A 9227-nucleotide genomic window follows, 5' to 3' on the forward strand; every position below is an offset into this window, starting at 1 on the left:
CTTCTTGGGGGCACCTTAAACCAGTCAGGCCTGGCCACAAGTATCACGATGTTTTTTACTTCACAAGCTCTCGAGATATTAGATAATCACGAGATAATTTCCCCTTTCTTGTTCATCCCAGCCAGCAACCGAACTACCCAGCGCCCAAATTGACCAGCGGAATTACTTTTCAATAATGTATCCCACAGTTACGATACATGCCACTTTCAAAATGGAGGATAGAGCGACTTTCATATGACCTTGAAAACCAACGAAAATAGAACGTAACAAAAATGCTAAGCATTTAATTGGCTCATCAAACAAAAACAAACGAGCACGAATTTTCATTGGCTGAGCGAACGCGGATGCAAACAATGTCATTACTCCATGGAACTTTCTGGAAGGTTACGTTTTTACGTCATTCTAAATGCCGTAATGTGATTGGCCAATCGAACTGTTTACTGCCCATGTTAGGAGTTTCCTTGGCGGGAATAAGGAGAAGCTTTGTTTTAATCTTGCCAAACATTGGTTCGTGAAACAAGTAGCAAACACTTTGTCAAGGTCATACGAAAGTCGCTCTATGGATATTCAGACCCTAGAAAACCGTAAACTCAACAAGAGATATTGGGAAATATATAGGGCAGTCCGCGAGATATTACTACATGTAAGAGCATTTTACGAGATACTTAAAGCTTTTGCCCACAATTTGCGGAACATATTTGGGCGGTTTTTTGCAAAAGTTGTGAACAGGCCTAAGACCAGTTCGCCAGTGACCTTGTTCCTTTCGAAACTTAAATAACATTTTACCAAGCTCGTATTCTATTCTGTTTTGACTACTGCAGTGAATTGTGAGACAATCACAGATCTATTTTGCTCAAGCTACATAATTGTCCAAAGACCTCTAACTGAGACTGCCAAGGAAGACAATTAGCTAGTGTGGTGAGGTACTTGTCTAAGACGTCAGTATTTTTTCGTTTAAATAAAGTTTGGAAAAGCCAATACAATAATGCTTTTCATACTTGATTTATGTGGTTACACCTTTTTATTTATAAAACCGTTAAAGCTTAGATTAAAGTGCTTATCACCTCAACACAATCAAGCACTATTTTTAATCACCAAAGTCGTCCCACGTACATTGTGTTATTTTTAGAAACTTAAGATTGAAAGTTCACTTTTGCAGTTGCTTTGAAAGGAGGAAAAATTGGCCATTCTCTAATTTATCATTCCTCATAATACACTTAATGTTTGTTTGGCCCCCAAATTTTGCATAAACAATTGTTTTGAAATACACCAGCGAGCAATTGTTAATAAGACCAGTCAATTTGGTTTTCCACATCAGAGTTTTTCTATAAAACTGTCAAATTAGTGGTAGTTACAATTCTCTTTTCAATTCTGTTTTGATGATTCGTCGATGTCCAGGAAACCAACACGTTAGCATACCAACGAACGATCTTGAAAGAACAATTTAAATTCAAACGTAAACCCAAACTCGGGGAGATTTCATTAGTGCTTCTACAGTAAGATCAAGTTAATACTATGATATGACCATACCTTCCATTACTCCAGAGGTGGCAGGCAAGCTGTTTACAGATGAGGAAGTATTTGAATTTCTTTCCTCTCATGCTCTAATTCCTGCACTAACAGCAATTTCCCGAATAGTCATCGTACAGTTTTCAACAACCGTTTGAATATTCGGGGGTAAATTCGACAATGAAGATAATGATTCTTCATTGCTCATAAGTTGAAGGATTAATCACTTTGGAATATTAACGTAATCCTCCATTGCACCGATTTTTGCAAAACGTTGGTTAAATACGTCGGTTGGAAATCTCTCAGAAAAGACTGATAATTAAATATGAATGGCGGGAAGTTGTGCGTTCGACTGGGACTTCCGGATCTAGATCTTTGGATTTCCAATCAAACGCAAAATCTGAAATCGGATTTTGTCGTAGATTTCACCATTTGGAAATCTACGTTAGAAGGATTTTAATGAGTAAAAACCGCCACAAATTTTTATTGGAAATACGAGGATCCAAAATCAGGATTTCCCAATCAAACGCACCCTTATTGGGTAACATTAACATCGAAAAAGAAGAGAAGTTATAAAGTCATGCGATAACAGCTTTGTAACGAATATCTAAGACTTTTAAAACTCTCCATTACAAGGACTTTCATGTACCATAACGTGAACACTGAACAGAAAGTGTCGTATTTGAGTACGTCTTTGAGAAATTAAAAACAACAATGCAGTGAGGTAGGTGGGCTTGGTACCTTTGAAAAACAGTAATTGCTGTGTTTCTTCTTTTCCCGCCAAAAAGGCGGTTATATCAAAGTATGAAGTTATGCAATAATGAATAAATAAAGTGTGATCTCGTAGCTCGTAAAGCATTTATTCCATATCATCATTGAGAACGCCAACAGATCACTCGCTTGGGTATTTTTTTTGTTGAAATCACCTTTTCCGCAATGGAACACCAGATGCCTTGCTCCTCCAGTGCTGCAGATAACTCGTCAGTTCGTCTAATCGAAATCGAGGATGATTTCCCGGTATTACTCGTCCCGCCCGAACAAGAAAACTTGGAAGAACCACTCGTTGACAGCTATACTTCGAAGGAACAAGAAGCGACCAACGTGAGCCTAACCCAATCCGAAGATGAACACGACGTCAGTGAGGGTGAAATTCACGTGGAATCTTCCCCAAATTCAGCACCAGGAGGGAACAAGCGCCATACTCCTTATTCCGTCAAATTCGATGAGCTATCCGAGACAGTCCGAAAATTCTTGGCTTCCGTAAAGGAATTCTTTACCCAGAAAGTTAACTTTGAAAGAGAGAAAGCACCGGTGGCCCTTTCCACTTACAACAAGGCTCAAGAGAGAATGCTTTGTAAGTATCTTTGGTTTTTTTTGGCTTTAATTTCCACGTTTGCATTAAGTGATGACCGATATTTGGGTGACGCTAGAAGTCTATTTAACAACCACTCCTTTTTTATTTTCTTTGCAGGCTTTCTGGGTTACGTTATAACTTTTACCAACTGCTTTTTGAGAATTCCCTTGATCAAAGGTTACGTTGAATTTCTAAAGGTGAGAGAAATTTTTACATGCTTTCGTAAATTAAGTTTTGACACCTTTGTGGAAACACCTAAGTCAACCACCCAACACTCACGGCCGGGGACTGAAAACCACATCAAAGGCCACCATTTTGTTTAATTAGAGCGTTGAAAAAAGGCTCCAAATTAACGAAAAAATGCAGTTGCAATTTTTCTCAATTAAGATCACAAAATTTACTCGCAGTTTAACTGAAATCGTAAAATCGTTGTGCCTGGATTGTGTTGCCAGCGGTTTAGTAAAAAATGTGAGCCCGTAATACTTGTGTGTAAAGAAACTGCTGAAAATGGCGAATATTGGAGGGACTGAGTAGTTACTCGCTACACAAGTAAGCATCACAGATAAATTGCGCTACAATTGTGACCCATAACTTTTGCATCTGAGGTATTGTTTTAAAGTAATTTCTCGCCATAAATCAATGGACTTTTTACATCAGGTCGTGTGTCAACTTGTTTTGATTACACAGGGATAGCTAGTGTATACATTGCCGGGCTCACCCTCGGTGTAAAAACCTGTGAAACTCACGGAGGATGGAACCCTTAGGAAAACAAAAGAGCAGAAAACATCAAACAATAACCTAATCTACCACGAGCTAACAAAACCCAAAAAAAGTTTCTCAGGTTTTTACACAGAGGTAATTCCTATTGCTGATGGGGATGATTAAAATATTCTTATGGCCATTCACAACCAAATCAGGTCCAAAACTTATCAAAGAAAGAATAACAGTATGGTCAACAATGTGTTATCTTTTTACCAATCTGCTGTTGAAACTTGCTTTATGCTGATAATAATCTGAAATCTCTTTCAATGCTGCCTTTATCAAATTAAAGATAAATTATAAATAGCTAGCTGTTAAAAAGTCGACTCTGCATGGTAAGAGGTCAATAATAATATTGTTTTTGATAAAAAAAATTGAATGGGCGTTCTCTGGCTAAAAACATAAACAATTCCTGCAAGCTTTCGACCACTAGAGCAGAGGTCTTCAACGGGCAAAATGTTGAATGAAGTGAAATTTGGAGAATATATAAAACTAAAATTGATAATAATTGTTATCATTTTTATCTCACTATATATTCTCCCAATTTTCACTTCATTCATCATTTTGCCGGTTGAAGACCTCAGCTCTAGTGGTCGAAAGCTTGAAGTAAAAATTTGGAGAATTTATAAAAATAAAAATGATAACAATAATTGTTATCATTTTTAACTAACTATATGTTCTCCGAATTTTTACTTCATTCATCATTTTGCCCATTGAAGACCTCAGCTCTAGTGGTCGAAAGCTTGCAGCAATGTTTTAATGTTTTTTTTTTATTCAGAGAATGCCCATTGAAGTTTTTTATAATGGCTCATCTGGCTGAGTTCCTTCAATTTTTTCAGTATTGTTTTATTATTAGTAATATGACTTCATACTTTTTCTGAAAGAAAGAAATTACCAACAAATTGGAAAATTTCATGTCAATGATTTATTGCTTGGTTGGTGAAATTTTGACTTTCAAGCTTGATCACTTTCACCCAGAGCCTCTTGCCTTTGATGAATTTCTGCTACATGTCAGTGATAAATATTCTGATAAAATAACTTTTTACCTATCTGCTGATGGTAAAAAATTGCCTTACCGACAGAGTTTAAAGGGTTCCATCCTCTGTGAGTTTCACAGGTTTTTATACCGAGGGTGAGCCCAGCAATGTATACACTAGGTATCCCTGTGTAATCAAAACAAGTTGGCACACGACCTGATGTAAAAAAGTCCATTGATTTCTGGCGAGAAAATTACTTTAAAACAATACCTCAGATGCAAAAGTTATGGGTCACAATTGTAGCGCAATTTATCTGTGATGCTTACTTGTGTAGTGTAAGTTCCTCTCTTTTCTTTCATTTACACTTCTCTATTTACTTATTGATTTTTGGCTGTTTTGAGCCTTAATTAGCCTGTTCTGTTTCCTTGCAGGATGAACGGAATTGCAGTTCAGCCACGGTGTCAAATCACCTTAGCTCGCTGCTGTCCCCAATAAAATTTGTGAACAAAGAGGATGCTCCTGACCTCAAAGGGGCGCCGATTATCCTCAGAATGCAAGCCAGAATTCTCCAGAAAGAAGGTGACTTGGAAAGCCCAACCACGATGGAAGATTTTTCTGCCCAAAATCGCTGGATCCCTTGGTTAGTCTTAGCATGAAATCTGCTATTTGCTCACTCTGTGACGGCATAGACTAAAATTAGTATTCAGTATATTGCATAACTAGCTGTAAACTACAGATTGTTAAGATTCAAACAATTGTGTTAGTTCCCAGACACACTAATTTGAGGGAAGATTAGAGCTGCAGGAGAAATTGGCACTTAAAGTAAATTGATTAACCATTGTTTGCAAGATACATCTCTCTTGGCTGCAGTAGTTTTGACCTGAATCATTCACTTTCCCTTTGTCCTGGACAGCCCAACCTGTATGAACCTTATTCATTTTTTTCTTTTTTGGGTTTTGTCTTTAAAAAAGGGAGGAAGTGGTTTCCGCTGTTAGCAAGCAAGAGAAAAGTTTGAATTGACAGGCCCAATGAAGTTCAAAGCCAAAGAATTTTGTGACCTAATAATGCTATCCTTGTACGTGTTTATTCCCCCGGCACGGGAATTGGAAATAAGGACCCTGGAAGTCCTGTCAGGGGAACAGGCTAGTAACTTTGACCCAAAGAGCTCCACTGGGAAGAATTATTTGATTGTCAAGGATAGTGGGGACATTGTCCTCCGCTTTAATAATTACAAGACAAGGAAGTTTTCCGGACGAGACGAGCTGGCTCTACAGGTTAGACAATTTTCTCTTTGGTTCCAGTAAATTAGGTAAGTAAATAAAGAAATCAATCAAAATAAATAAATAACTTGATTTACCAAGGGTGACACATTATAGTTTAGAACTGGTAAACTTGTGGCCCTCCCCTAAATATATAAAACTACATGTAAGTTACAAATATTAAAAGGGGTAAAGATAGTAAAATGTAATATTCAAAGGGTGGAAAATTTATGAAATGGGAAAGCTATCGAAGCCAGCATAACCTTTCTTTATAAGATTACAATAATTCTGTTTGAAGGCAATAATACTGGTGCTAGATCTTGTACTAATAGGTAGAGAGTTCCAAAGTTTTGTGGCTGTGGCAAGAAAGGTTTTTTCCACCTTCTGTGTCACATTTACATCTAGCTGGGTAAAGTTGTATCACCATAGCGTGAGGTTCTGGTTGACATGTCGCTGATATGGACTAATTATTTTATTTGTCAGGTACTCTGGCAACATCCATTTCAGCATAATTTTGTAGAATAAGCATAATTTATTTACATCAATCTCATCACAAAAGGGTAGCCTGTTTTGGACAATTTGCCACACCCATGGTGATCTGAGATAATTGACCTGAAATTTCTACTGATTGACATGGATGAAGCACTCCATCCATAAACATGTGTTGAAATCCATCGATATTGATTCTGTTCTCAAACTGGCTAGCTGGCCATTTATGCCAATCTCTAATTGTTAGAAATTTGTACAATGTGTGTTCAGCACTCAAAAGTGTTGACTTACCATTTAGTTCGATGATTGACCAAACATTCAGGTAAATGCCACTGATCTTTTTCAGCCACAGGACGAGCTCTGTCGACTGCTAATGTCATACATAAAGGATTATCGGCCGCATATATTGACAGAGTCCAGTGGTAGATACCTCCTGCTGGTAAGGCTTTAATCTGGTGTTACTAAGTTACCAAATGGTACTCTCACATTGAAATTTGAAATTTCAATTTCTGGACTTTTTGGGGTGAGGAAAGTGCTTTAAATACCCCTACTTTGGCCAGCCAAGGATCTGCCCTAACCCTAACCCTGCGCTTTGCCTTTGTTAAATATGTCTTTAGTTTTGGAAATGTACAGCATCTTGTACAAGTGCCAAGTACTGTATGGAAAGTTATTTATTTTTTTTCGGACAATCCTTTAACGGGGACGTTTAATGTGAGAACAATACTGGAACGTACAAGTGTTGATTTGTAATGAAAGAATTTGTTCAAGGAACCACCATAACAAACTGTACCATACCCTCCCTATCATGCGTAGCAAGCGTTCCCGTAGAAGATTCTTAATGGGGTGTCGGAAAACTAAGTCCCTTTTCATTTTAGTTCTCACAGCAATCCCTGGGCCGTTTAAAAAGGCGCAAAAATATAATAAATAAATGCGAAAGAAATAAGCCATAGAAAAGAACGGCACAAAAAAACCCTGTATTCTGAAAGAAATATTTTGTATAGCAACAAAAATTAAGTTTGATTTCAAGACGACAATAATGCTTTATAATGACGGCGTTGGGAGCAAATCTAGTGGCATTTGATAATTCTTCACGCCACAACCGCAAATGTCACGCCATGCAAGTCAAGGCTGCATGACAAATCCTGCATTTCATCATAAAGGAAAAAGGAATCGTTGTTCTAAAACGCCTTGCCTGTAACTGAACGAATTGTTCATTTGTTCTTCGGAAATTAGTGCCAGTTTTAGCCAGTATAATGAGCAGTTTTAAACTCTTTAACATATTGGAAAAAAGAAAACATTAGAGTTGTTTTACACTCTTTCCCAAGGAGCCTAATTCAAGAATGCAACTGAACCGCATTTAATTTCAGCTGTTTGGCTGGCTCAGTGGTAAACACAGTGTCTGGTAATCAAGAGCCCCAGTTTAGAGAGACGGTTTCTTTTTAGTCTCTTTGGCACAAAACTACATTAAACCTTTTAAAAAAAAAGCACATACAACTCCAGTTGTTTCTGTTCTCTGGCCTTCCCCAGATTCAAGGTTCAAATCCCTGTTAAGACAGGGTTTTTTTCAGTTGTTTTCCAGGCTACTTGGCAAGAAATTACATTAAGAACGTCAACAAATCGGCTATCGTCTCAGGTGTTGAGGTAGCTGAATGGAATAGAGCACATCCCTAAAATGACCATGTGAGATCTATATCAATATCATATATCTTTATTTACCCTCGGATTTTTAGAGTAGCTTGGTGTAGCTAATATCTCCGAGCATTACCCTCCCAACCATGATACACCACAGAAGACAGACCACAACACCGGGAACTACATGCCCTACTCTTTACGACAAGTTTGCGGGTTCTTTTACGTCCCACAGGATTATGAACATTGAAGGGTTGTGAGACAGGACCGGCTTATCGTCCTAATCTGAGAAGACTAGAGAGTCTAACCATTTGCAGATGTAATTACAAAGGCAGCACTTTCTCCTCAGTTTTTTAAAGACCCTGAGTGTTCGTCCGGCCGGAGTTGAACGCACGACCTCCCGCGTAACAGCCCGGTGCTCAACCAACTGAGCCACCGGTGCGCGGTGTTCTACATGTTCACCTACCCCATAGGTAGTTTATGATAAGGGGTGGCCCTGTGGGATGTATATGTGTAACTAATGAAGTTCTCTCCAGGGTTGCCCACTCAAACTCCACAATACCTCTTCCAATACCTCTCCTACGTGGATCTTCAACAATGGAACTCTCAAACATTGGTCATTCCAACTCTGGGAAATCTTCAACAAGGATCTCTTGTAAATTGGAATCTGGAACTCTCCAACACTCGCTGTTCCAATGCTCACAACATTGGAAAGCCTCAAAATTTGTTTTATTTGAAAGTAAACCTTTATACTAACCTAAGTGTAAAAAACTGGCAATGAAACACTTCTAATTTTCTTTTTCTTTAAAATTTGCAAATAATTTCATCCTCCCTCCGGATTCATTTTATGGTTCCGCTTGTATATAACGCATACTCAGTGCAAACGACAAGTTCGAATTTTAAATCCTCTTTTACTGGAATCGTGTTGACTATGGAAAATTCTCAAGTTCTCTTTTGAACTGCAGTTCTCATATTTCAAGCCTTACAAAATTACTAGAGAAAACTACACACCATCAACAAGCCATTCAACATAAAAATCATCCATTCGTTTATGCCTCTGTCAAGTTTCAACTTCATAACAAGGAAGCTCCTTAGTGTACATTCACATGCTCCAAGAACAGCTCAAAACATGCTTGTGCTCAGAGAGCCATAACTCGCCCTTAAAAAACCAACAACCAACAAGTAGCTAAGGCATTGATGCATCATACAGCGTAAACCTTTTAAAAGTTATTGAACCCAAGGCAAGATGTC

This window comes from Montipora capricornis, chromosome 2, assembly GCF_036669925.1.
Source record: "Montipora capricornis isolate CH-2021 chromosome 2, ASM3666992v2, whole genome shotgun sequence".
In the NCBI taxonomy this organism is placed as follows: Eukaryota; Metazoa; Cnidaria; class Anthozoa; order Scleractinia; family Acroporidae; genus Montipora; species Montipora capricornis.